This window comes from Arachis hypogaea, chromosome 14 (genome assembly GCF_003086295.3).
Source record: "Arachis hypogaea cultivar Tifrunner chromosome 14, arahy.Tifrunner.gnm2.J5K5, whole genome shotgun sequence".
NCBI lineage: Eukaryota > Viridiplantae > Streptophyta > Magnoliopsida > Fabales > Fabaceae > Arachis > Arachis hypogaea.
In genome coordinates this window covers 59,453,288-59,481,236 of record NC_092049.1, presented here as the reverse complement: position 1 = coordinate 59,481,236, position 27,949 = coordinate 59,453,288, and the positions used below count along the sequence as shown (strand labels likewise).

Here is a 27,949-nt window from a genome sequence, read left to right as displayed (position 1 = left end):
GGAAGCTCTTTATTGATCACTGGACGTCCCAGGAGGTCTTCCTCCTTGGGATTCACGTCCTCCACTCCCCTTGTAGGTTCGGCCATGGTGCTTATGTCAATGGCCTTGCACTCTCCTTTTGGATTCTCTTCTGTATTGCTTGGGAGAGTACTAGGAGGGATTTCAGTGATCCTTTTACTCAGCTGGCCCACTTGTGCTTCCAGATTTCTAATGGAAGATCTTGTTTCATTCATGAAACTTACAGTGGCCTTAGACAGATCAGAGACTAAGTTTGCTAAATTAGAAGCATTTTGTTCAGAGTTCTCTGTCTGTGGCTGAGTGGATGATGGAAAAGGTTTATTATTGTTAAACCTGTTTCTTCCACCATTATTAAAGCCTTGTTGAGGCTTTTGATCCTTCCATGAGAAATTTGGATGATTTCTCCATGATGAGTTATAGGTGTTTCCATAAGGTTCACCTAAGTAATTCACCTCTGCTATTGCAGGGTTCTCAGGATCATAAGCTTCTTCTTCAGAAGATGCCTTTTGAGTACTGTTGGATGCAGCTTGCATTCCATGCAGACTCTGGGAGATCATATTGACTTGCTGAGTCAATATTTTATTCTGAGCCAATATGGCATTCAGAGTATCAACTTCAAGAACTCCCTTCTTCATAGACGTCCCATTGTTCACAGGATTCCTTTCAGAAGTGTACATAAACTGGTTATTAGCAACCATGTCAATGAGTTCTTGAGCTTCTGCAGGCGTTTTCTTTAGGTGAATGGATCCACCTGCAGAAGTGTCCAGTGACATCTTTGATAGCTCAGACAAACCATCATAGAATATATCCAGGATGGTCCATTCTGAAAGCATGTCAGAAGGACACTTTTTGGTCAACTGTTTGTATCTTTCCCAAGCTTCATAGAGGGATTCACCTTCTTCCTGTCTGAAGGTTTGAACATCAGCTCTAAGCTTGCTCAACTTTTGAGGAGGAAAGTACTTGGCTAAGAAAGTCGTGACCAGCTTATCCCAAGAGTTTAGGCTGTCTTTGGGTTGAGAATCCAACCATAATCTAGCTCTGTCTCTTACAGCAAAAGGGAAAAGCATGAGCCTGTAGACTTCAGGATCTACTCCATTAGTCTTAACAGTATCACATATCTGTAAGAATTCAGTTAAGAACTGAAAAGGATCTTCAGATGGAAGTCCATGAAACTTGCAGTTCTGCTGCATCAGAGAAACTAATTGAGGTTTCAGCTCAAAGTTGTTTGCTCCAATGGCAGGAATGGAGATGCTTCTTCCATGTAAATTGGAATTAGGTGCAGTAAAGTCACCAAGCATCTTCCTTACATTATTATTATTTTCGGCTGCCATCTCCTTTTCCTGTTCGAAAATTTCTGAAAGGTTATCTCTGGATTGTTGTATTTTAGCCTCTCTTAATTTTCTCTTCAGAGTCCTTTCAGGTTCTGGATCTGCTTCCACAAGAATGTTCTTATCCTTGCTCCTGCTCATATGACAAAGAAGAGGGCACAGAAAAATAATAATAATAATAGAGATCCTTTATACCACAGTATAGGGATCCCTGTGTGAGTAGAAGAAGAGGGGGAGACAAAGAATGTAATATAATGGAAGAAACACAACTGTGAGGATGGCAGAGATGTGAGATGAGATGTTAGGATATGAATGAATAAATAGAATAGGATGGGGGAGGGATAATTTTCGAAAATTATTTTGAAAAAGAGTTAGTGATTTTCGAAAATGGTTTTTGAAAACTGTTAGTATTTTTTTCGAAATTTTTTTTTAAAATTAAAAATAAAAATAAGAATAATTAGTTAATTAAAAAGAAATTTTTGAAAAAGAGGGAAGATATTTTCGAAAAGTAGAGAGAGAGAGTTAGTTAGGTATTTTTGAAAAAGTTAAGAAACAAACAAAAAGTTAGTTAGTTAGGTGAAACAAATTTTGAAAAGATAAGAAGTTAGGAAGTTAGAAAAGATATTTTGAAAAGATATTTTTTTGAAAAAGATAAGATAAGAAGATATTTTTGAAAAGATATGATTGAAATTAGTTTTGAAAAAGATTTGATTTTTAAAATCACAATTAATGACTTGATTCATAAGAAATCACAATATATGATTCTAGAACTCAAAGTTTGAATCTTTCTTAACAAGCAAGTAACAAACTTCAAATTTTTGAATCAAAACATTAATTGATTATGTTATTTTCGAAAATTTGATTTAAAAATAAGAAAAAGATTTTTGAAAAATATTTTTAGAATTTTCGAAAATAACTAAGAAATTTGAAAAAGATTTGATTTTTGAAAAAGATTTTGAAAAAGATAAGATTTTCAAATTGAAAATTTGATTTGACTCATAAGAAACAACTTGATTTTAAAAATTTTTGAAAAAGTCAACTCAAATTTTCGAATTTGATGAGAGAAAAAGGGAAAGATATTTTTTTGATTTTTGAAATTTTTTATGAAAAACATGAAAATTATGCAATGCATGAAATTTTTAGATCAAAACAATGAATGCATGCAATAATGCTATGAATGTCAAGATGAACACCAAGAACATTATGAAGATCATGATGAACATCAAGAACACATTTTTGAAAAATTTTTAATGCAAAGAAAACATGTAAGACACCAAACTTAGAAATCTTTCATGTTTAGACTCTAACAAACGAAAAATGTACATGAAAAACAACTAAAAGATGCAAAACAAGAAAACATCAAGATCAAACAAGAAGACTTACCAAGAACAACTTGAAGATCATGAAGAACACTATGAATGCATGAATTCTCGAAAAATGCAAGATGCATATGCAATTGACACCAAACTTATGATATGACTCAAGACTCAAACAAGAAACAGAAAAATATTTTTGATTTTTTTTTATGATTTTCTAATTTTTTTTTGTATTTTTTTTGGAAAATTATATGAAAAAGAAAAAAATAAGGATTCTAAAATTTTTAATATGAATTCCAGGAATCTTGCCATGTTAGTCTAAAGCTTCAGTCCAGGAATTAGACATGGCTCACTAGCCAGCCAAGCTTTCAATGAAAGCTCCAGTCCAAAACACTAGACATGGCCAATGGCCAGCCAAGCTTCAGCAGATATGGATACTTTTCAAGTATAGAGCAAATAAGTGTGTGAGAATCTCTTCTTTTGTGATGGTAAGTTGAAACCCCAGTCCAAAAGATTAGACATGGCTTACAGCCAGCCAAGATTCAACAAATCATCTTGAAACACTAGAATTCATTCTTAAAAATTTTGAAGAAAAATATATTTTTGAAAACATTTTTTTATTTTCGAAAACAGATGAAAAAGTTTTAGAAATATTTTTGAAAAATTTTTGAAAAATAAAATAAAAAGAAAATTACCTAATCTGAGCAACAAGATGAACCGTCAGTTGTCAAAACTCAAACAATCCCCGGCAACGGCGCCAAAAACTTGGTGCACGAAATTGTGATGTCCAGGCTCAAACTATTCTTGGCACGTGAGCAACTTGGTACGCGTAATCGTGATTACACGTTCATAATTTGTCACAACTTCGATACAACTAACCAGCAAGTGCACTGGGTTGTCCAAGTAATACCTTACGTGAGTAAGGGTCGAATCTCACGGAGATTGTTGGTATGAAGCAAGCTATGGTCACCTTGCAAATCTCAGTTTGGAAGATATAAATTGATAATGGTGTTTTCGAATTTGATATAATAAAATAGGGATAGAAATACTTATGTAATTCATTGGTAGGAATTTCAGATAAGCGAATGGAGATGCTTTCGTTCCTCTGAACCTCTGCTTTCCTGCTACCTTCATCCAATCAGTCTTACTCATTTCCATGGCTGGCTTTATGCAAGGGCATCACCGTTGTCAGTGGCTACATCCCCTCCTCTCAGTGAAAAATATGCTCACATGCTCTGTCACAGCACGGCTAATCATCTGTCGGTTCTCGCTCATGCTGGAATAGGATTCACCCTCCTTTTGCGTCTGTCACTAACGCCCAACAATCGCGAGTTTGAAGCTCGTCACAGTCATTCAATCATTGAATCCTACTCGGAATACCACAGACAAGGTTTAGACTTTCCGGATTCTCTTGAATGCCGCCATCATTCTAGCTTACGCCATGAAGATTCTGGTTAGGAGATCTAAGAGATATTCATTCTAGCTTATTTCATGTAGAACGGAAGTGTTTGTCAGGCACGTGTTCATAGGGGAGATGGTGATGAGCGTCACACATAATCATCACCTTCATCACGTTCTTGGGTGCGAATGGATATCTTAGAAGCGAAATAAGATGAATTGAATAGAAAACAGTAGTACTTGCATTAATCTTTGAGGAACAGCAGAGCTCCACACCTTAATCTATGGAGTGTAGAAACTCTACCGTTGAAAATACATAAGTGAAAGGTCCAGGCATGGCCGAGATGGCCAGCCCCCTAAAACGTGATCAATAGTCTCCTAAGATGAACAATGGATTAAAACTGAGACCAAAGATGTCTAATACAATAGTAAGAGGTCCTATTTATAATAAACTAGTCACTAGGGTTTACATGAGTAGGTAATTGATGCATAAATCCACTTCCTGGGCCCACTTGGTGTGTGTTTGGGCTGAGCCTGAGTGTTGCACGTGTAGAGGTCCTTCTTGGAGTTGAACGCCAGTTTTTGTGCCAGTTTGGGCGTTCAACTCTGGTTTTGGCTCCTTTTCTGGCGCTGGACGCCAGATTTGGGCAGAGAGCTGGCGTTGAACGCCAGTTTACGTCGTCTATTCTTGGCCAAAGTATGGACTATTATATATTGCTGGAAAGCCCTGGATGTCTACTTTCCAACGCAATTAAAAGCGCGGCATTTCGAGTTCTGTAGCTCCAGAAAATCCACTTTAGTGCAGGGAGGTCAGAATCCAACAGCATCAGCAGTCCTTCTTCAACCTCTGAATCTGATTTCTGCTCAAGTCCCTCAATTTCAGCCAGAAAATACCTGAAATCACAGAAAAACACACAAACTCATAGTAAAGTCCAGAAATGTGAATTTAACATAAAAACTAATGAAAACATCCCTAAAAGTAACTAGATTCTACTAAAAACATACTAAAAACAATGCCAAAAAGCGTATAAATTATCCGCTCATCAAAACTCTTGTTCTTCAAAGACTTAATCACCATCGAGAGAGGGGTTAAATCTATATGAATTGTGTGGTGAACTTGAGAAAGAAGCCATATAATTCAGTTTAGAGTTCATCCTTTCATAATTTCCTTGATTAATACACTTTGGGTTGGTATGTGAGATGTAACCACCCTTGGTTGAGATCCTGGGAATTGTGTGGCTTGAAGGATTAGTTAATGAGCTTCATCTCTTCTCATGAACAATTAGATCACGAGAGTGGCAATTGGTTGTGTTGAGAGAAATTGAGTTACCAAGAGATTGGAACTCAATTACCTACAATCTGCCATGGATCTATACCCATGATTGAGAAGGAATTGATCAACATCAATTCATGAGAATTTGCATCTCTGATCCCTAATGATCTCTCCATCATTAATTCTCATCTCTTTTGTTCTATAGTTCTTTGAATACCCACTACCCAATTCCCTTCTACATTTTTGCAATTTATCATTCTTGCCATTTACATTCTGTTTCTCTATTTCTTGCAATTTACTCTTCTGCTCTTTACGATTCCGCAATCTTTACTTTCCAACAATTTGTCTTTAATGTCATTTAAGTTTTTTGCATTTTAAGTTTCAGTTATTTACTTTTATTGTTCTTCTTTATTCTAGTTCTTTAAATTCCTTGTCATTTAACTTTCTGTAATTACATTCAAAAATCAAATCTCATGAATTCAAAACCATGTTTGCTTGACTAAAATTTCCATTTAACTAAAGTTGATTAATCTACCAATCTCCGTGGGATCGACCTCACTCGTAGTGAGTTTTATTACTTGACACGATCCGGTATACTTGTCGGTAATTACGTGAATTCAAATTTTTGCGTATCAAGTTTTTGGCGCCGTTGCCGGGGATTGGAAAAGATTGACGATGATTACAAGAATGGTAGTTTAGATTAAGAATTTTTCTTTTCTTTGTTAAAGCCCACTAACTGTTTGATATTTTGTTTGCTAACTTTAACTTCACTCTAGTAATAGAGTGTTTCATTTGTGTTGTTAGTTTGTGTGTTTGTATATGTCAGAGGCAAGGAGATTTAATCCTGAAGACGAGAGAACCCTTCGAAGGTTAAGAAGAAAAGCAGCAGGAAAAGGGATAATTGGTGAGGAGGATTCAGAAGGAGAAGACCAAGTCATGGAGGGCAACTCACATAACCCTGCTGAGGGAGTTGCCAACAATAACAACCCACCTCAAAGGAGAGTTCTAGCTTCTTACACTCTCCCAAATCCAAGACACTGTGGGAGCAGTATACTCGCTCCCAATGTTCATGCAAACAACTTTGAATTGAAGCCTCAGCTCATCACTCTCGTGCAAAACAATTGCTCCTATGGAGGAGGCCCCCTTGAAGATCCAAATCAACACCTATCTGTCTTCCTAAGAATTTGTGAAACTGTCAAGACAAATGGTATGCACCCAGATGTTTACAAGCTGCTATTATTCCCATTTTCTTTGAGGGACAAGGCATTTCAATGGCTGGAGACATTCCCCAAAGAAAGTATCAACAATTGGGACGATCTGGTGAGTAAATTCCTATCCAAGTTTTACCCGCCTCAGAGAATCATCAGGTTGAAAACAGAGGTGCAAACGTTCATTCAAATGGATGGGGAATCATTGTATGAGGCATGGGAAAGATACAAAGCTCTGATTAGGAAACGTCTACCTGAGATGTTCAGTGAATGGGATAAACTTCAAAATTTCTATGAAGGGTTGACTCAAAGATCTCAAGAGTCCTTGGATTACTCTGCAGAAGGTTCGCTACAATTGATGAATACAACCGAAGAAGCTCAGAATCTCATAGACATGGTGACAAATAACCAATACTTCTTTGCTCATCAGAGGCAACGCCAACCTATTCAAAAGAAGGGTGTATTGGAACTAGAAGGAGTGGACACAATCTTGGCACAGAACAAGTTGATGCACCAATAAATCCAACAACAAATGGAAATGATGGCTAAGAGAATAGATAGCCTCCAACTAGCTTCAGTGAGCACAACAAATCAACCTTCAACTGAATGGGGCCAAAGAGAAACAGGCAATGTTGAGCAGCAACTAGAACAAGTTCAATACATGCATAATACCTCAAATTCTTCTCAAAATGACTTCCATGGTGACACATACAACTCATCCTGGAAGAATCACCCTAACCTGAGATGGGGTGATAATCAAAATCATTGGCAGAAGAACAACAACTCCAACCATTCCCGCAACACACACAGCCAAAATCTCTCATCTAACAACACTAACCAATACAAGAAACCACAAAACACATATCAACCACCCCACAACAATTCACAAACTCATCAAAATAACTTTCCCGCACCAACATCCAACCCACAAAACTACCACACCAGCCCTTCAAACAATTTCCAGCAACAACAATCAGCCCCCATCATACCACCAATTGACCATCATGAAAATAGAATTTCAAGTCTTGAGGCAGCTCTACAAACAATTGCTCAGTCTACTCAAACCTTGATCAAAGGGCAAGAGAGGTATGAAGCTACCATGAAGAACCTTGAAAGGCAAGTGGGACAATTAGCCAAACAAACTGAACGGCCAACTAATGTGCTTCCAAGTGATATAATCCCCAATCCAAGGGAAGAATGCAAAGCGGTGCAGTTGAGAAGTGGCAAGATAGTTGGAAAAGAAGTCAACAAAGAAGCAACAAAGCATGAAGTGGAAGATACAATAGACAAGAAGGAGGATGAAAAGGCATCAATATCCAAAAAGAGCAACAAAGCTGAAGAGCCACTAAGCAAGTTACCAACTCAAAACAACAATACCAATAGCAAGGAAATTGTGAAGCCACAGCAAGAGGAAAGAAATGAAGGGGTAAAATCCTATACACCCAAGCTCCCTTACCCAACAAGGATACACAAAGGAATAAGAGACCAGCAATTCCCTAAATTTTTAGAGATCTTCAAGAAGCTTGAAATTAACATTCCATTGGCCGAAGCTTTGGAGCAAATGCCATTGTATGCAAAGTTTCTTAAAGAATTGATCACCAAGAAGAGAAGCTGGCAAGAGAAAGAAATCGTATTCCTCACTCAAAAGTGTAGTGCCATTATTCAAAAGGGACTGCCACCAAAACTCAAAGACCCAGGCAGCTTCCTCATACCATGCACAATTGGGAATATGGCCATTGATAAATCACTTTGTGACTTGGGAGCAAGCATTAACTTAATGCCTCTTGCCATGATGAAAAAGCTGATGATAGAAGAGGTTAAACCTACAAGGATATCATTGCAACTTGCTGACAGATCCCTCAAAATACCAAATGGAGTAGTGGAGAATCTCTTGATAAAAGTGGAAAATTTTATATTCCCAGCTGACTTTGTGGTGTTGGACATGGATAAAGAGGGAAGTAATTCGGTCATTCTTGGTAGACCCTTTCTGGCCACTGCTAGAACAATCATTGATGTGGAGAAGGGGGAGATGATTTTCAGAGTACATGATGAGTAAATGACTATAAATGTCTTCAAAGCAATGCAGTACCCAGCTGAGAAAGAAAGTTGCATGAGGGTTGATGTGGTGGATTCTTTGGTTGAAGAAGTATTTGAAACAAACAATCAAGTAAAATAGGAGGAAGTCTAGGACATCCAAGAACAAGAAGAGAACAAATTGGAAGCACCAGAGGAACCAAGTGAATCCAAGAAAGAAGAGGCACCACAACAAGAGTTGAAACCATTACCCCCTCATCTTAAATATGCATTCCTTGGTGAAGAGGACAACTTCCCAGTAATCATCAACTCTACATTGAGTGCAGAGGAAGAAGAAAAACTCCTTGTGGTATTAAGAGCTCACAAAGATGCATTGGGATGGACCATTAATGACTTGAAGGGCATAAGCCCTGCCATATGTATGCACAAAATTCTCTTAGAGGAAAATTCTAAACCAGTGGTACAACCTCAGAGAAGATTGAATCCCACAATGAAAGAGGTGGTCCAAAAAGAAGTACTGAAGCTATGTAAAGCTGGGACCATTTACCCTATCTCTGACAGTCCATGGGTTAGCCCAGTTCAAGTAGTACCAAAGAAAGGTGGGATGACTGTCATTGTCAATGAGAAAAATGAGCTTATTCCAACAAGAACAGTGACTGGATGGAGGATGTGCATTGACTATAGGAGGCTGAATGATGCCACACGAAAGGACTATTTCCCCTCCCTTTCATTGACCAGATGCTGGAAAGGCTGGCTATCCATGCTTATTACTGTTTCCTTGATGGATACTCTGGATATAACCAAATAGTAGTTGACCCCATGGATCAAGAGAAGACCTCCTTTACCTGCCCTTTTGGAGTCTTTACTTATAGGAGAATGCCATTCGGATTGTGTAATGCCCCAGCTACCTTTCAGAGATGCATGTTATCAATTTTCTCAGACATGGTAGAAAATTTTATTAAAGTTTTTATGGATGATTTTCCGTTTTTGGTGATTCTTTCAATACTTGCTTGCACCATCTTACCTTAGTCTTGAAAAGGTGCCAAGAAACTAATTTGGTTTTGAACTAGGAGAAATGCCATTTTATGGTACCCGAAGGAATTGTTCTTGGTCACAAAATTTCAAGAAAGGGTATAGAGGTGGACAAGACAAAAGTAGAGATTATAGAAAAACTTCCACTACCAACAAATGTAAAAGCTATTAGAAGCTTCTTGGGCCATGCTGGATTCTATAGATGATTCATCAAAGATTTTTCCAAAATAGCAAAACCACTAAGCAATCTGCTTATGGTGAGCAATCCTTTCTCCTTTGATGATGAATGTAAACAGGCCTTTGAAACTCTAAAAGCTAAGCTCACCACAGCACCAATTATCACACCCCCAAGTTGGGGATTACCTTTTGAATTTATGTGTGATGCAAGTGACCTTGCAATTGGTGCTGTGCTGGGGCAGAGGAAGGACAAGAAGCACCATGTCATCTACTATGCAAGCAAAGTATTGAATGAAGCTCAAAGAAATTACACCACAACGGAGAAAGAGCTGCTAGCTGTGGTGTATGCTTTTGATAAGTTTAGGCAATATTTGATTGGATCCAAAATTTTAGTTTATACTGATCATGCTGCTCTCAAGTATCTAATGTCAAAACAGGATGCCAAACCAAGGCTAATTAGATGGATATTGCTTCTACAAGAGTTTGACATTAAGATCAAGGACAGAAAGGGTAGTGAGAATCAAGTTGCTGACCATCTATCAAGGTTGCCACAAGAGACAAGTCAAGATACTTCTCAACCAGTGAATGAGAATTTCCCAGATGAGTACCTCTTGCAAATCCAACAAACTCCTTGGTTTGCAGACATGGCCAACTACAAAGCAGGAAGGAGTATTCCACAAGAGTATACAAGGCAACAAGTTAAGAAGCTGCTACATGAGGCTAAGTTATTCTTGTGGGATGAGCCCTTCCTATTCAAAAGATGCCCAGATGGAATGATTAGAAGATGTGTACCGGAAGTTGAGATGAAGGACATACTATGGCATTGCCACAATTCAAGCTATGGTGGTCATTTTGGAGCTGAAAAGACTGCTGCAAAGGTCCTCCAAAGTGGGTTCTATTGGCCTTCTATCTTCAAGGATGCTAGAGATTTTGTGAGTCACTGCAATGAATGCCAAAGAACAGGAGGCTTGACAAAAAAGAATGAGATGCCTCAAAAGTTCATTTTGGAAGTGGAACTCTTTGATTTATGGGGAATAGACTTCATGGGACCCTTCCCTCCATCCTACACATTCAAATACATCTTGGTGGCAGTGGAATATGTTTCAAAATAGGTAGAGGCAATAGCCACCACTACATGTGATGCTAATGTGGTATTGCAATTTCTAAGGAAAAACATCTTCACTAGGTTTGGGGTGCCAAAGGGACTTATAAGCGATGGAGGAAGCCACTTTTGTAACAAACAATTGAACTCCCTCCTCCATAGATATGGAGTAACCCACAAGGTAGCCACACCTTCTCACCCACAGACAAACGGACAAGCTGAACTTGCAAATAGAGAGTTAAAGAGAATTTTGGAGAAAACTGTGGGAGCAACGAGAAAGGATTGGGCAAGGAAGCTGGATGATGCACTCTGGGCATATAGGACAGCATTCAAAACTCCCATAGGAAGATCTCCATTTCAGTTGGTGTATGGAAAAGCATGCCATTTACCTGTAGAGTTTGAACACAAAGCTTTTTGGGCCACAAAACTTCTAAATCTTTATGTCCAAGCAGCAGGAGAAAAGAGACTATTGCAACCCAATGAGTTGGAGGAATTCAGACTTGAAGCATATGAGAATGCAAGAATATACAAGGAAAGAGCAAAGAGGTGGCATAACAAGAAGATCTCTCCAAGGACATTTAAACCAGGCCAAAAAGTGTTACTCTTCAACTCTAGGCTAAAAATTTTTCCTGGAAAGCTTAGATCCAAATGGACTGGTCCATACACCATCACAAGAGTTTTTCCTCATGGTTATGTGGAATTACTCGATGAAGCCTCAAAGGGGACATTCACGGTCAATGGTCATCGGGTGAAGCTCTATCTTGGTGGCCCCTGGAGCAAGGAAGAAAGTGTGCACTTGTTAACATGAGCAAAGGAGCTGCAATGTCAAGCTAAGGACAATAAACAAGCGCTTCATGGGAGGCAACCCATGCACAGGAGCCTTTTATTTTCATGCTTTAGTAATCAATAATGAGAGGTTGCATCATATACATCTAAGAGAATAAAGATTGAACTAGCACATAGTGTATGCAAAGAACTAAGTTTGGTGTGGTCAATCTTGAAGCAAATGCAAAAAAAAAAAAAAAAAAATTTAACACTTAGTCGCAAACTAAGTTTGGTGTCCACACATACACGAAAATGCTAGACCATGGAGCAACAGTGTAGTTATCTCTTCTAGTTATATGAAAGCAACCATTAGATTTATATTTTTTTCCTTGTAATCTCGTTGAATTTCTTTAGTATGAGTCCAAGCATTACAAGCAATTCTAAAGTCTTTGTATTCTTGCTACAGGGAGGTGAAAGAAAGAAGTGATGGGAGAATCTTGAAGGGAGGATCACGGGCACACAAGAAAGGAGGAGTCACATGTGCCTTGGGTTATGTGCACCCACATAAACCTTGGATTGTGTGCATTGAGGAAAACACCATAGCATGCATTAGGCAACAAAGATGCATGCTTCCCATGCTGTGACCGAACCATCAAAACCATTCCCCCATCATAAATATGACTTTAAAACACTCCAACCACAACCATCAAACCTCATTTTGTCCTCACTTCTATATCTACTACTCTCCATCACCACATTTCATCAAATTCCCTCAGCCGAAATCACACTCAACCATTTGAGTACCCTTGCTTCACAGATTTTTGCCTTGATCCTAAGAATTGCTCAGAAAATTCAGGATGCACCATTTCCCCTAGCCTACCCAAACCACGCCCCTTCTTCATTCCTTCTCACAATCACTTTCAAGCTTGCACTCCTTACCTTGTCGCCATATCCATCTAAACTCCCTTCATGAACATTTTCTTTATGCTTGAGGACAAGCATTCTTCTAAGTTTGGTGTTGGAAGATTTGACCCTTGTGCAATTAAATTTCAATGGCCACATCATCAAGAGCTAGGAAGAGAAAGGACAAGCAACCCGTAGAAGATGAAGAACAAAACACCTTTGATCGAAGAAGATTCAAATCCAAACACAATGAGCGCGTCTTTAGTTGGATGACAAGCAAAGACGTTGTCCCGGAGTTACCTTTCAAGCTGAAAAAGGAGGAATACTCTGAGATACAAAAAATAATTAGAAAGAGGGGATGGGAGCTTCTCTGCAATCAACCTCAAGAAGTGAGCATGGTTCTCATCCATGAGTTTTACACTAATGTGATAAGAGAATTTGATGATGAAGAGCTATACATGAGATATGTAAGAGGGGTGACTGTTGACTTTAGTCCAGACACCATCAACAGGGTGCTAAAGACCAAACCAAAACGGTTCAAACAAGCTAGCTATGAGGAAAGGGTTGAAAATGATCCAGGATATGTAGATGTGCTAAGTGTCCTGTGCAAAGTAGGCACGGATTGGATGTTAGATTCACAAGGACAACCACTCAAACTCAGAAGAGGTGATCTCATACCTCAAGCAAAAGGATGGCATGACATAGTGAGGAGATCATTAATTCCTACTTCAAATAATTCTGAAGTGACAGTGAATAGAGCAATAATGATCCACTGCATAATGAAAGGAGGGGAGATCAATGTGGGAGAAATTATAGCCAAGAACATCATTGACATAGCCGAGAAGGTCAAACAGGACAGTTGGCTAGGATATCCTAGTACTATTCAGTGCTTATGTGAAGAAGCTAAAGTGCCTCCCGAAGAATTTGAAGAAACTGACGTGGTATCTATTGGAAAGCCTCTCACCAAGGAAAGATTGGAATTTGTCACCACGACCCAATTGGAGAGGCAACCTTTAGCAAGAAAAAAGAAAAGGAAAGAAGCAAGACAAGAGGGAGAGCACCAAGAAATGGAAGAACTGAGTACTTTGAACATGAATCAACTCCAAGCCGCTTTGGAAGGAATCTCTGGGCAATATTCACAACTTCAAAGAAGCCAAGAGGAACAAGCTCAACAACAAATGGACTTTTGGCAAGTAATAAATCAACAAAGAGAAGTTCAAGTTCAATGGATGGGTCAGCAAAGTGAATATCAAACATACATGATGGAACTACAACAAGAACAATATGACAAGATGTGTGAAGTCATCAACAACTCAGCTGCTGAATATGGAAGATCCATGGAGAAGATAATACAAGAACAAGCTCAACTAAGGAAAGAGCAAGCTCAGCAAAGGGAGCTTCTCCATAGGATGGAGGCTAGACAAGACACAGTTCACAGAGAATTCAATGAAAGTAGAATGTTCAAGGAGGCTAGACATAGAGACAGAATTGATTATGATATATGCACCCAAGAAAAACTCAGCTACCTTTGTGGAACACTCCCAGTGCTCAACCCACAAATCCAAAAATTTAATGATGCGCACAAGATATTAGAAGAGCAGGAAATTGCAAGGGTGAAATTTAATGCTGAGAGGCTAAAGGAGAGGATGATAAGCTCAGGAATATGGAAAAGAGAAGAGGAGGACTCAACAACAAAACAACAAGGAGAAGTAAGAAAGAAAAAGAAAGAAGATCCAAAGGGCAAAGGAAAGGGACATAAAGACTAAAGGTGGTGAAGTTCTTTTTTTTTAGTGCTTTATTAAATAAAGAAGATGTATGTTTGAAACATGGTATACCTTCTAAGTTGTTTTCCTTTATGCATTCTCAGTTATGTTGCTTATTCCATGTATCACTCACATGCTTGGAATGTTTGCTTGTCTTAAGTACTTTTACTTGGCAATGGAATAAAAGATGTAGTTTGAACAAAAACAGAGAGGAATCTAGTTTAGGAGAACAAGGTTGTCTAATAAAAAGTGTTAGTACTTATATGCTTTCATTGTGAACGAATCAAGGCTCAAGAAATTAAAAGGAGTTAAGATGCTTGCTTACGCAAAACTAGTTGGTTAAGGGTTATAAGACTCAAGAAGTTAGAAGCACAAAGATCTTTGACAATAGAGTAATACACAAAAATTTTGAAGAGCAGAAAAAGAGAAATGAAGAAAACAAAGAACAAAGAATGAAAGGCTAGGCATCAATGACAAAATTTGGATTTGTGTCTGTGGTGATTGATGTTAGGAGACATACTTGGGCTAGTAAATCCGAGGGGTGCTTCATCACCTGGTAATTTGAGTTAACTAACTCGGGATTATCGATTGAAAACTCACATTCAAGAGTAGATCTATAACAGAACATTTAGCAACCCAAAGAGGTGCTGGACACCACTATCCAAATAAAATTTCAATGTTATATGCCTGTGATTGAATGTGTTAAAGAGAAAGGCTTGAGTTAGTAAATATTTAAGAGTGCTTCAACACTTAACAACTTAAACCAACTGGTTTGGGATTGTTGATTGAAAGCTTATGCTAAAGAGCCGCCTTAAGACAAGATTTTTAGCTCAATTGAAACAAAGGAAATTTGAAAAAAAAAAGGGGAGAAAAGAGAAGTAGAGAAAAGAATAGTTTAAGGATTATGTGCTAAGGTATAGAAAAAGAGTATAGTGAAATTAACCAACCTAGTATTGAAGCAAGCATTTCAACTAAGAATTTGGATTAGCCTTGATCAGTTGCACTAAACAGATAACTACACAAATGAGGATGACATATTCCATGGAAGAATTCTTCTCTATTAAGACATTCAATTTTTGCATCTTAAATTCTTTTGTCAAATTATTTCACCCGTTGCTTGAGGACAAGCAATATTTTCAGTTTGGTGTTGTGATGCATTCGCATATTTGTTATATTAGCTAGTTAGTTTAGTTAGTTTTAGCTTAGTTTCATTCATTATCGTTAAAATAAACAAGCATTTTCATGAGTTTCACTTCCATGCATAAAAATACCAAGGACTAGGTTAGTTTTGGCCAATTTCATGCAAATAAGTCAAGGAGTTAATAAACAAGTTTATATGAATGATTCCCTTGAAATTTATTGCATAAGATGGCAAGACTTTGAGGAAGTATGTTTGGTTTATGTTAGGTAATGAAGCAGGAAGGCACCAGAGCAAGAAACGGATCAAGGAAGCTTGAAGATACACCAATGTTGGACAAGAAAGCAGAGGAGTCCTGGGGAATGATCCTAGGAAGAAGTGGCACGTTGTCAACGTGGGTTACCACTGGCGTGTTTGGTAATAACGCCAAGCAGTCCTGGAGAGTGATCCTAGAGGGCTCAAGCACATTGCCAACTCCATAATGCATGGACGTGTTTGATGAAAACGCCAGCAACATAGACAATCCAAGGCAAGCCAAGGAAAAAGCTCGAACACGTTGCCAAGGTGCTGCTTCACTAGCGTGTTCATAGACAACGCCAAGGCTGGAGAGAGCATTGCCAACACCAGTTCCTAAAGGCGTGCTCCAAGGCAACGCAGCAAGCAAATTTGGGGCTAGGAAGGAAGCAACCGTGGAGGGCACTTCCAAGCCTTCCACCCATCGAGCACGTTATTCACCCTTGGAGGCTTGGGCGTGTCCAACAACAACGCCAGGGAGCAAAAACCTGGAAGAAAGCAGCTCCCTAGCACGTTGCCAACGCCACAAACAAGGGCGTGTTTAATGGAACGCCAGCAGCCATGGATCCTCACTCATGCACGTTGCCAACGCTGAGTATATGGGCGTTCTTCAAAACAACGTGGGAAGAAAGCAAGGCCTTGGAAAGGAGCTAGGAAGGCTCGAGCACATTACCAACGCCAGCTCTCACTAGCGTGTTTCAAAGCAACGCTAGGCACTCACTCAAGGCACCCCTGGCCTCCACTCTAGCACGTTGCCAACGCCACCAACAAGGGCGTGTTTGGTGACAATGCCAGTAGAAAGAAAGCTTGGTGCCATTAGGATGGCTCGAGCACGTTGTTGGGCTGGGAGAGCATGGGCGTGTTCCAAGGCAACGCCAAGAAAGGAAGCAGCCCTGGAGAGGTCATCGAACGCGTTGCTAACTTGAAGAAAGGGTGCGTGTTCCTTGGCAACGCAGGCAAGCAAGGATGATGGGCTAGGAAAGAGCTCGAGGGAATTGCCAACTTGAGGATGAACTAGCGTGTTCATCAACAACGCCAGCTCCACGTCTCAGTCCTGGGAGGTTTGGCACGTTGCCAACTTGGAGGAAAGGGTGCGTGTCCAGCAACAACTTCAACAAACTTGGCAGCCTGACCTTACCTTCTTTGAGGATACATAACTTAAGATAGGAAACTCCAATTGAGATGATTCCAAATGCATTAGAAAGAAGATATTCTGAGCTTTCCAATGATGTATAATAGTTCATATTGAAGCAGAGGATTGAAACTCAAATTTTGGGCAACATTAGGCATGCAAGTAAAGTCAAGAAGAAGAAAAGCCAAGTTGTTAGCAACAACTTGGGCTAACAACGCCCAGCACAAAGCCCCCAGCCCAGGAAATTCATGAAGCACATTGCCAACGTTCCTTTACCCTAGCGTGTTTTCCAGTAACATCCCCATTGGGCCAGGAGCATTATGAATGAGCTCCTTCTTCCCTGTTTAGCAACAATTCTTCGATTGACTCCTCCCATTGAGCCAAGAACTCAACAAAGAAAAAGCCCACATTGCTAGCCCAATTGAAGACCTCTGAAGGAGTTTTAGGAGTAGTATAAATAGAGAAGAAATTTGTATTAGAGGGGACTTTTTTGACACTTAGACATTTTTCTATTACACTAGCATTTTTACTCTTTACTTTTTCTCACCGGTCTTCTATTTTGTTTTTCTTGCAACTTTGAATTTCAGTTTTAAGAACTTCTTCTTCTTTTTCTTCTTCATTCTTCTCTACACTTAGTTTGATTTTTATCTTTGCAATTGTTGTTGAAATTTGGGCTATGATTCACTAAACTCCACTTTCATTAGGGGGAAGAGCTCTGTTTATTTGAATGGGTTGATAAATTTTCTTTTCCTTCTCAATTCAAGTGGTTCATCCAAGAGGAAACTCTTGTTCTTCAAAGACTTAATCACCATCGAGAGAGGGGTTAAATCTATATGAATTGTGTGGTGAACTTGAGAAAGAAGCCATATAATTCAGTTTAGAGTTCATCCTTTCATAATTTCCTTGATTAATACACTTTGGGTTGGTATGTGAGATGTAACCACCCTTGGTTGAGATCCTGGGAATTGTGTGGCTTGAAGGATTAGTTAATTAGCTTCATCTCTTCTCATGAACAATTAGATCACGAGAGTGACAATTGGTTGTGTTGAGAGAAATTGAGTTACCAAGAGATTGGAACTCAATTACCTACAATCTGCCATGGATCTATACCCATGATTGAGAAGGAATTGATCAACATCAATTCATGAGAATTTACATCTCTGATCCCTAATGATCTCTCCATCATTAATTCTCATCTCTTTTTTTCTTTAGTTCTTTGAATACCCACTACCTAATTCCCTTCTACATTTTTGCAATTTATCATTCTTGCCATTTACATTTTGTTTCTCTATTTCTTGCAATTTACTCTTCTGCTCTTTACAATTCCGCAATCTTTACTTTCCTGTAATTTGTCTTTAATGTCATTTAAGTTTCTTACATTTTAAGTTTTAGTTATTTACTTTTATTGTTCTTCTTTATTCTAGTTCTTTAAATTCCTTGTCATTTAACTTTCCGTAATTACATTCAAAAATCAAATCTCATGAATTCAAAACCATGTTTGCTTGACTAAAATTTCCATTTAACTAAAGTTGATTAATCTACCAATCTCCGTGGGATCGACCTCACTCGTAGTGAGTTTTATTACTTGACACGATCCGGTATACTTGCCGGTAATTACGTGAATTCAAATTTTTGCGTATCATACTCATCACCACACCACCGTAACAAAATGTATTCCAATGCTTACCATTGCTTTGACTTAATTTTGTAGGACAAAGAAGATCAAGAAGAGGAGAAAATGGAGCATGCACGGCCATGACAAGGTGAAAAGAGAGTCACATGTGCCTAGGGAATGGTACCTTCTTGGAGACAAAAATCTACATGCATCAATGTCTTGGAGGCCAAACCACATGCATCCAATGGGGGAGCAATCCTTGTCAACCTTCAACTATGCATGCAAGCCGTCCATGCTATGAGTTCCCCACAATATTTTGCTCAATCTTCACCCTTCATTCTTGCTTAACCGAACTTCCCTCACTTGTGGTTATGTTTTCATGATTCATGCTTTGACTATAAAATGGTGGTGACACTTCCTAGCTCACATATCCCTTCCCTCCTCATACAAGCATTCTTCATGTATAAGCCTTTGTTTCATCCATACCGTCATACTAAACACGTTCTAGTAGCATTCCTTACCCAACAGCAACGTTATTTTCCATTCCCTTCCATAACAAAACCATTTCTCAACCAAAGTTCATCCCTTCTTCTCTATTCTTTATTAATTCATGGCTTCTTCAAGCTCTAGAAGAAGGAAAGGCAAGGAGCCAATGGTGACCGAACCATCAACCTATGATACAAAGAGATTCATGTCTCAATTCCATGAATCAAGGTATCATAGGCTCATGGAGTCAAAGCATGTCATTCTAGAAATGGGCTTTAGATTGAGGGGTGGAGAGTATCCCATCATGAGGAGAATTACCAATGAAAGGAGGTGGAAACTTTTGTGTGAGCCCTTAACAGACATCAATGTAGTCATGATAAGAGAATTCTACGCCAATGCTGTGAAGCCAAGCCAAGACAGCCCTCTTATAAGAGCTATGTAAGGGGTGTTGAGGTAGACTTTAGTCCATCATCAGTCATGAGGGTCCTACAGTTGAGAGTAATAACCTATGGAAAGCTTAGCTTTGACGAAAGATTGCAAGGTGAGAATGACCCTGATGAGATACTACATGGGTTATGCTTTGAAGATAGAGACTGGGAGAGGGACTCAGAGGGAGTTCCAAGCCACTTGAACAGAATAGATCTCATACCTGAGGCCAAGGGGTGGTATGAGATAGTGAGGAGGTCTATACTCCCTATTGGAAACACCTCAGAAGTCACAGTCAAGCGAGCCGTCCTGACATATTGCATCTTAAAGGGAGGAGAAATCAACCTCTCACAGCTCATAGCAGACAGCATTCAGGAGATGGCTGAGAATACAAACAAGTCAAGTAGGCTTGGTCACCCAAGCACTATTCTAAGGCTATGTAAGAGGGGTGGGGTGCTCTTTGAAGATGAAGATACAGAGAAAGTAAAAGGAAGCAGGGGGATCACTAGGCGACTAATGGAAGGTGCCACAGATGATGACAACCAAGAGGAAGGAAGACCCCAAAGAAGAAGAAGACTGATGAGCGGATAATTTATACGCTTTTTGGCATTGTTTTTACATAGTTTTCAGTATAATTTAGTTAGTTTTTAATATATTTTTATTAGTTTTTAAATAAAATTCACATTTCTGGACTTTACTATGAGTTTGTGTGTTTTTCTATGATTTCAGATATTTTTTGGCTGAAATTGAGGGACTTGAACAAAAATCAGATTCAGAGGTTGAAGAAGGACTGCAGATGCTGTTGGATTCTGACCTCCCTGCACTCAAAGTGAATTTTCTGGAGCTACAGAACTCCAAATGGCACGCTCTCAATTGCGTTGGAAAGTAGACATCCAGGGCTTTCCAGCAATATATAATAGTTCATACTTTGCTCGAGTTTAGATAACGAAAACTGGCATTCAACGCCAGTTCCATGCTGCATTCTGGAGTTAAACGCCAGAAACAGGTTGCAAAGTGGAGTTAAACGCCAGAAACAGGTTATAAACTGGCGTTCAACTCCAAGAAGGACCTCTACACGTGTAAAGCTCAATGCTCAGCCCAAGCACATACCCAGTAGGCCCCAGAAGTGGATTTCTGCATCATTTACTCATTTCTGTAAACCCTAGTAACTAGTTTAGCATAAATAGGACTTTTTACTATTGTATTTACATCTTTAGTTTCATCTTTAGATCACATTTGGGGGCTGGCCTCTCGGCCATGCCTGAACCTTCATCACTTATGTATTTTCAACGGTAGGGTTTCTACACACCATAGATTAAGGTGTGGAGCTCTGCTGTTCCTCATGAATTAATGCAAAGTACTATTGTTTTTCTATTCAATTCAAGATTATTCCTATTCTAAGATGTTCATTCGCACCCAAGAACATGATGAAGGTGATGATTATGTGACGCTCATCATCATTCTCACTTATGAACGCCTGCCTGACAAACACTTCCGTTCTACATGCAAACAAGCTAGAATGAGTATCTGACAGAAATTTTCGAAAAAAGAAGAAAACATGGCCGAAAATAATAACAATGCAAGGAAGATGCTTGGTGACTTTACTGCACCAAATTCCAATTTACATGGAAGAAGCATCTCAATTCCTGCCATTGGAGCAAACAACTTTGAGCTTAAACCTCAATTAGTTTCTCTGATGCAACAGAACTGCAAGTTTCATGGACTTCCATCTGAAGATCCTTTTCAGTTTTTAACTGAATTCTTGCAGATCTGTGATACTGTTAAGACCAATGGGGTTGATCCCAAGGTCTACAGGCTTATGCTTTTCCCATTTGCTGTAAGAGACAGAGCTAGAATATGGTTGGATTCTCAACCTAAAGATAGCCTGAACTCTTGGGAAAAGCTGGTCACGGCTTTCTTAGCCAAGTTCTTTCCTCTTCAAAAGCTTAGCAAGCTTAGAGTGGACGTTCAAACCTTTAAACAGAAAGAAGGTGAATCCCTCTATGAAGCTTGGGAGAGATACAAGGAACTGACAAAAAAATGTCCTTCTGACATGCTTTCAGAATGGACCATCCTGGATATATTCTATGATGGATAGTCTGAATTATCTAAAATGTCATTGGACCATTTTGCAGGTGGATCCATTCACCTAAAGAAAATGCCTACAGAAGCTCAAGAACTCATTGACATGGTTGCAAATAACCAGTTCATGTACACTTCTGAAAGGAATCCTGTGAATAATGGGATGCCTCAAAAGAAGGGAGTTTTTGAAATTGATACTCTGAATGCCATATTGGCTCAGAATAAAATATTGACTCAGCAAGTCAATATGATTTCTCAGAGTCTAAATGGATTGAAGGAATCATCCAACAGTACTAAAGAGGCATCTTCTGGAGAAGAAGCTTATGATCCTGAGAACCCTTCAATAGCAGAGGTTAATTACATGGGTGAACCCTATGGAAACACCTATGATCCCTCATGGAGAAATCGTCCAAATTTCTCATGGAAGGATCAACAAAAGTCTCAACAAGGCTTTAATAATGGTGGAAGAAATAGGTTTAGCAATAGCAAACTTTTTCCATCATCCACACAGCAACAGATAGAGAATTCTGAGCAGAACCCATCTAGCTTAGCAAATATAGTCTCTGATCTATCTAAGGCCACTGTAAGTTTCATGAATGAAACAAGGTCTTTATTTAGAAATTTGGAGGCACAAGTGGGCCAGCTGAGTAAAAGAGTCACTGAAACTCTTCCTAGTACTCTCCCAAGCAATACAGAAGAAAATCCAAAGAGAGAGTGCAAGGCCATTGATTTAGCCATCATGGCCGAACCTACAAGGGAGGGGGAGGACGTGAATGCTAGTGAGGAAGACCTCTTGGGACGTCCAGTGATCAATAAGGAGTTTCCCTCTGAGGAACCAAAGGAATCTGAGGCTCATCTAGAGACCATAGAGATTCCATTGAACCTCCGTATGCCATTCATGAGCTCTGATGAGTATTCTTCTTCTGAAGAGAATGAAGATGTTACTGAAGAGAAAGTTGCCAAGTACCTTGGTGCAATCATGAAGTTGAATGCCAAATTATTCGGTAATGAGACTTGGGAAGATGAACCTCCCTTGCTCACCAATGAACTGAGTGATCTGGATCAACTGACATTGCCTCAAAAGAAACAGGATCCTGGAAAGTTCTTAATACCTTGTACCCTAGGCACCATGACCTTTGAGAAGGCTCTATGTGACCTTGGGTCAGGGATAAACCTCATACCACTCTCTGTAATGGAGAAACTGAGAATCTTTGAGGTGCAAGCTATCAGAATCTCATTAGAGATGGCAGACAACTCAAGAAAACAGGATTATGGACAAGTGGAGGACGTGTTAGTAAAGGTTGAAGGCCTTTACATCCCTGCTGATTTCATAATCCTAGACACTGGGAAGGATGAGGATGAATCCATCATCCTTGGAAGACCCTTCCTAGCCACAGCAAGAGCTGTGATTGATGTGGACAGAGGAGAGTTAGTCCTTCAACTGAATGAGGACAACCTTGTGTTTCAAACTCAAGGATCTCCTTCTGTAACCATGGAGAGGAAGCATGAAAAGCTTCTCTCACTGCAGAGTCAATCAAAGCCCCCACATTCAAAACTCTAAGCTTGGTGTTGGGAGGCCACAACCAAACTCTAAGTTTGGTGTTGAACCCCCACATTCAAACTCTAATTTTTGTGTTGGGAGGTTCCAACCTTGCTCTGATTATCTGTGAGGCTCCATGGGAGCTCACTGTCAAGCTATTGACATTAAAGAAGCGCTTGTTGGGAAGCAACCCAATGTTATTTAATCATATCTATTTTATTTTCTCTTTGTTATTTCATGTTTTATTATGTTGATAATCATGTGGAGTCACAAAAACTACTGAAAAATCAAAAACAAAATGAAAAGTAGCATTAAAAACAGCACACCCTAGAGGAAAGCAGTTTGGCATTTAAACGCCAGAAACAAGCATCTGTCTGGCGTTTAACGCCAAAAACAGGCACCAAGCTGGCGTTTAACGCCAGAAACAAGCATCTACCTGGCGTTAAACGCCAGAAACAAGCTACATTTGGGCGTTTAACGCCAGAAACAGGCAGCAGTCTAGCGTTAAACGCCAGGATTGCACAGCAAGGGCGTTTTACACGCCTAATTGGAGCAGGGATGTTAAGTCCTTGACCCCACTTGATCTGTGGACCCCACAGGATCCCCACCACTTCTTCTCTCCTCTTCACACCTTTTCATAACTCTCTTCCCCAAAATAACCATTCACACACCTCCATCTCCTCCATTTCTTCTTCTTCTACTCACTTCTTTCTTCTTTTGCACGGGGACGAGTAAACCTTCTAAGTTTGGTGTGGTAAAAGCATTGCTTTTTATTTTTTTATAACCATTTATGGCACCTAAGGCCAGAGACACCCTCATTGAAGAGGACAAGTCCATCACTAAGAAAAGGATGTAGCAAACAAGAGATCATGGACCTCAACAAGAGCATGAGGAAATCCCCCACCATGAAATCCCTGAGATGCCTCAAGGGATGCACTTCCCTCCATAAAACTATTAGGAACAAATCAACACTTTCCTAGGAGAATTAAGTTCCAACTTGGGACAACTAAGGGTGGAGCACCAAGAGCACTCCATTATCCTCCATGAAATTAGAGAAGATTAAAGAGCTATGAGGGAGGAGCAAGAAAGACAAGGAAGAGACATAGAGGAGCTCAAGAGCACCATTGGTTCTTCAAGAAGAGGAAGACGCCACCCTCACTAAGGTGGACTCATTCCTTAATCTCCTTGTTTATTTATTTTCCTATTTTTCGATTTTTGAGCTTTATGTTTATTTATATTTGTGTCTTATTACATGATCATTAGTATTTAAGTGTCTATGCCTTAAAGTTATGAATATGAATCCATCACCTCTCTTAAATGAAAACTGTTTTAAAAACAAAAGAACAAGAAGTACAGGGTTTCGAATTCATCCTTGAAACTAGTTTAATTATTTTGATGTGGTGACAATACTTTTTGTTTTCTGAATGAATGCTTGAACAGTGCATATGTCTTTTGAATTTGATGTTTATGAATGTTAAATATGTTGGCTCTTGAAGAATAAGGAAAAAGGAGAAATGTTATTTGATAATCTGAAAAATCATAAAAATGATTCTTGAAGCAAGAAAAAGCAGTGAATACAAAAGCTTGCAAAAAAAAAAAAAAAAAGAAAAAATAGCGAAAAAAGAAAAAAATAAAAGAAAAAGAAAAAGCAAGCAGAAAAAGCCAAAAGCTCTTAAAACCAAAAGGCAAGGGTAATAAAAAGGATCCAAGGCTTTGAGCATCAGTGGATAGGAGGGCCTAAATGAATAAAATCCTGGCCTAAGCGGCTAAACCAAGCTGTCCCTAACCATGTGCTTGTGGCGTGAAGGTGTCAAGTGAAAACTTGAGACTGAGCGGTTAAAGTCAAGGTCCAAAGCAAAAAGAAGAGTGTGCTTAAGAACCCTGGACACCTCTAATTGGGGACTTTAGCAAAACTGAGTCACAATCTGAAAAGGTTCACCCAATTATGTGTCTGTGGCATTTATGTATCCGGTGGTAATACTGGAAAACAAAGTGCTTAGGGCCACGGCCAAGACTCATAAAGTAGCTGTGTTCAAGAATCAACATACTGAACTAGGAGAATCAATAACACTATCTAAATTCTAAGTTCCTATAGATACCAATCGTTCTGAACTTCAATGGATAAAGTGAGATGACAAAACTATTCAAGAGGCAAAAAGCTACAAGTCCCGCTCATCTGATTGGAGCTAAGTTTCATTGATATTTTGTAATATATGGTATATTCTCTTCTTTTTATCCTATTTGATTTTCAGTTGCTTGGGAACAAGCAACAATTTAAGTTTGGTGTTGTGATGAGGGGATAATTTATACGCTTTTTGGCATTGTTTTTACATAGTTTTCAGTATAATTTAGTTAGTTTTTAATATATTTTTATTAGTTTTTAAATAAAATTCACATTTCTGGACTTCACTATGAGTTTGTGTATTTTTCTGTGATTTCAGGTATTTTCTGGCTAAAATTGAGGGACTTGAGCAAAAATCAGATTCAGAGGTTGAAGAAGGACTGCAGATGCTGTTGGATTCTGACCTCCCTGCACTCAAAGTAGATTTTTTGGAGCTACAGAACTCCAAATGGCGCTCTCTTAATTGCGTTGGAAAGTAGACATCCAGGGCTTTCCAGCAATATATAATAGTTCATACTTTTCTCGAGTTTAGATAACGCAAACTGGCATTCAACGCCAGTTCCATGCTGCATTCTGGAGTTAAACGCCAGAAACAGGTTGCAAAGTGGAGTTAAACGCCAGAAACAGGTTATAAACTGGCGTTCAACTCCAAGAAGGACCTCTACATGTGTAAAGCTCAATGCTCAGCCCAAGCACATACCCAGTGGGCCCCAGAAGTGGATTTCTGCATCATTTACTCATTTCTGTAAACCCTAGTAACTAGTTTAGCATAAATAGGACTTTTTACTATTGTATTTACATCTTTAATTTCATCTTTAGATCACGTTTGGGGGCTGGCCTCTCGGCCATGCCTGAACCTTCATCACTTATGTATTTTCAACGGTAGAGTTTCTACACACCATAGATTAAGGTGTGGAGCTCTGCTGTTCCTCATGAATTAATGCAAAGTACTATTGTTTTTCTATTCAATTCAAGATTATTCCTATTCTAAGATGTTCATTCGCACCCAAGAACATGATGAAGGTGATGATTATGTGACGCTCATCATCATTCTCACTTATGAACGCGTGCCTGACAAACACTTCCGTTCTACATGCAAACAAGCTAGAATGAGTATCTGACAGAAATTTTCGAAAAAAGAAGAAAACATGGCCGAAAATAATAACAATGCAAGGAAGATGCTTGGTGACTTTACTACACCAAATTCCAATTTACATGGAAGAAGCATCTCAATTCCTGCCATTGGAGCAAACAACTTTGAGCTTAAACCTCAATTAGTTTCTCTGATGCAACAGAACTGCAAGTTTCATGGACTTCCATCTGAAGATCCTTTTCAGTTTTTAACTGAATTCTTGCAGATCTGTGATACTGTTAAGACCAATGGGGTTGATCCCAAGGTCTACAGGCTTATGCTTTTCCCATTTGCTGTAAGAGACAGAGCTAGAATATGGTTGGATTCTCAACCTAAAGATAGCCTGAACTCTTGGGAAAAGCTGGTCACGGCTTTCTTAGCCAAGTTCTTTCCTCTTCAAAAGCTTAGCAAGCTTAGAGTGGACGTTCAAACCTTTAAACAGAAAGAAGGTGAATCCCTCTATGAAGCTTGGGAGAGATACAAGGAACTGACCAAAACATGTCCTTCTGACATGCTTTCAGAATGGACCATCCTGGATATATTCTATGATGGATAGTCTGAATTATCTAAAATGTCATTGGACCATTTTGCAGGTGGATCCATTCACCTAAAGAAAATGCCTGCAGAAGCTCAAGAACTCATTGACATGGTTGCAAATAACCAGTTCATGTACACTTCTGAAAGGAATCCTGTGAATAATGGGATGCCTCAAAAGAAGGGAGTTTTTGAAATTGATACTCTGAATGCCATATTGGCTCAGAATAAAATATTGACTCAGCAAGTCAATATGATTTCTCAGAGTCTGAATGGATTGAAGGAATCATCCAATAGTACTAAAGAGGCATCTTCTGGAGAAGAAGCTTATGATCCTGAGAATCCTGCAATAGCAGAGGTTAATTACATGGGTGAACCCTATGGAAAAACCTATGATCCCTCATGGAGAAATTGTCCAAATTTCTCATGGAAGGATCAACAAAAGTCTCAACAAGGCTTTAATAATGGTGGAAGAAACAGGTTTAGCAATAGCAAACCTTTTCCATCATCCACACAGCAACAGATAGAGAATTCTGAGCAGAACCCATCTAGCTTAGCAAATATAGTCTCTGATCTATCTAAGGCCACTGTAAGTTTCATGAATGAAACAAGGTCTTTATTTAGAAATTTGGAGGCACAAGTGGGCCAGCTGAGTAAAAGAGTCATTGAAACTCCTCCTAGTACTCTCCCAAGCAATACAGAAGAAAATCCAAAGAGAGAGTGCAAGGCCATTGATTTAACCATCATGGCCGAACCTACAAGGGAGGGGGAGGACGTGAATGCTAGTGAGGAAGACCTCTTGGGACGTCCAGTGATCAATAAGGAGTTTCCCTCTGAGGAACCAAAGGAATCTGAGGCTCATCTAGAGACCATAGAGATTCCATTGAACCTCCGTATGCCATTCATGAGCTCTGTGAGTATTCTTCTTCTGAAGAGAATGAAGATGTTACTGAAGAGAAAGTTGCCAAGTACCTTGGTGCAATCATGAAGTTGAATGCCAAATTATTCGGTAATGAGACTTGGGAAGATGAACCTCCCTTGCTCACCAATGAACTGAGTGATCTGGATCAACTGACATTGCCTCAAAAGAAACAGGATCCTGGAAAGTTCTTAATACCTTGTACCAGAAAA

General features: G+C 39.2%; 3 non-coding genes across 3 annotated transcripts; 1 reads left to right on the top strand and 2 right to left on the bottom strand.

Moving 5' to 3' along the window:
* The first annotated feature begins 845 nt into the window (after positions 1–845).
* LOC112745549 (small nucleolar RNA R71) lies at positions 846–953 on the top strand. The gene has a single exon (XR_003173469.1). It is a non-coding gene; the product is annotated as a small nucleolar RNA R71 (small nucleolar RNA).
* Positions 954–21,359: 20,406 nt separating this feature from the next.
* On the bottom strand, positions 21,360–21,467 carry LOC112746556 (small nucleolar RNA R71). The gene has a single exon (XR_003174435.1). It is a non-coding gene; the product is annotated as a small nucleolar RNA R71 (small nucleolar RNA).
* A 5,226-nt stretch (positions 21,468–26,693) lies between these two features.
* On the bottom strand, positions 26,694–26,801 carry LOC112745183 (small nucleolar RNA R71). Its single transcript, XR_003173125.1, has one exon. It is a non-coding gene; the product is annotated as a small nucleolar RNA R71 (small nucleolar RNA).
* Positions 26,802–27,949: the final 1,148 nt, after the last annotated feature.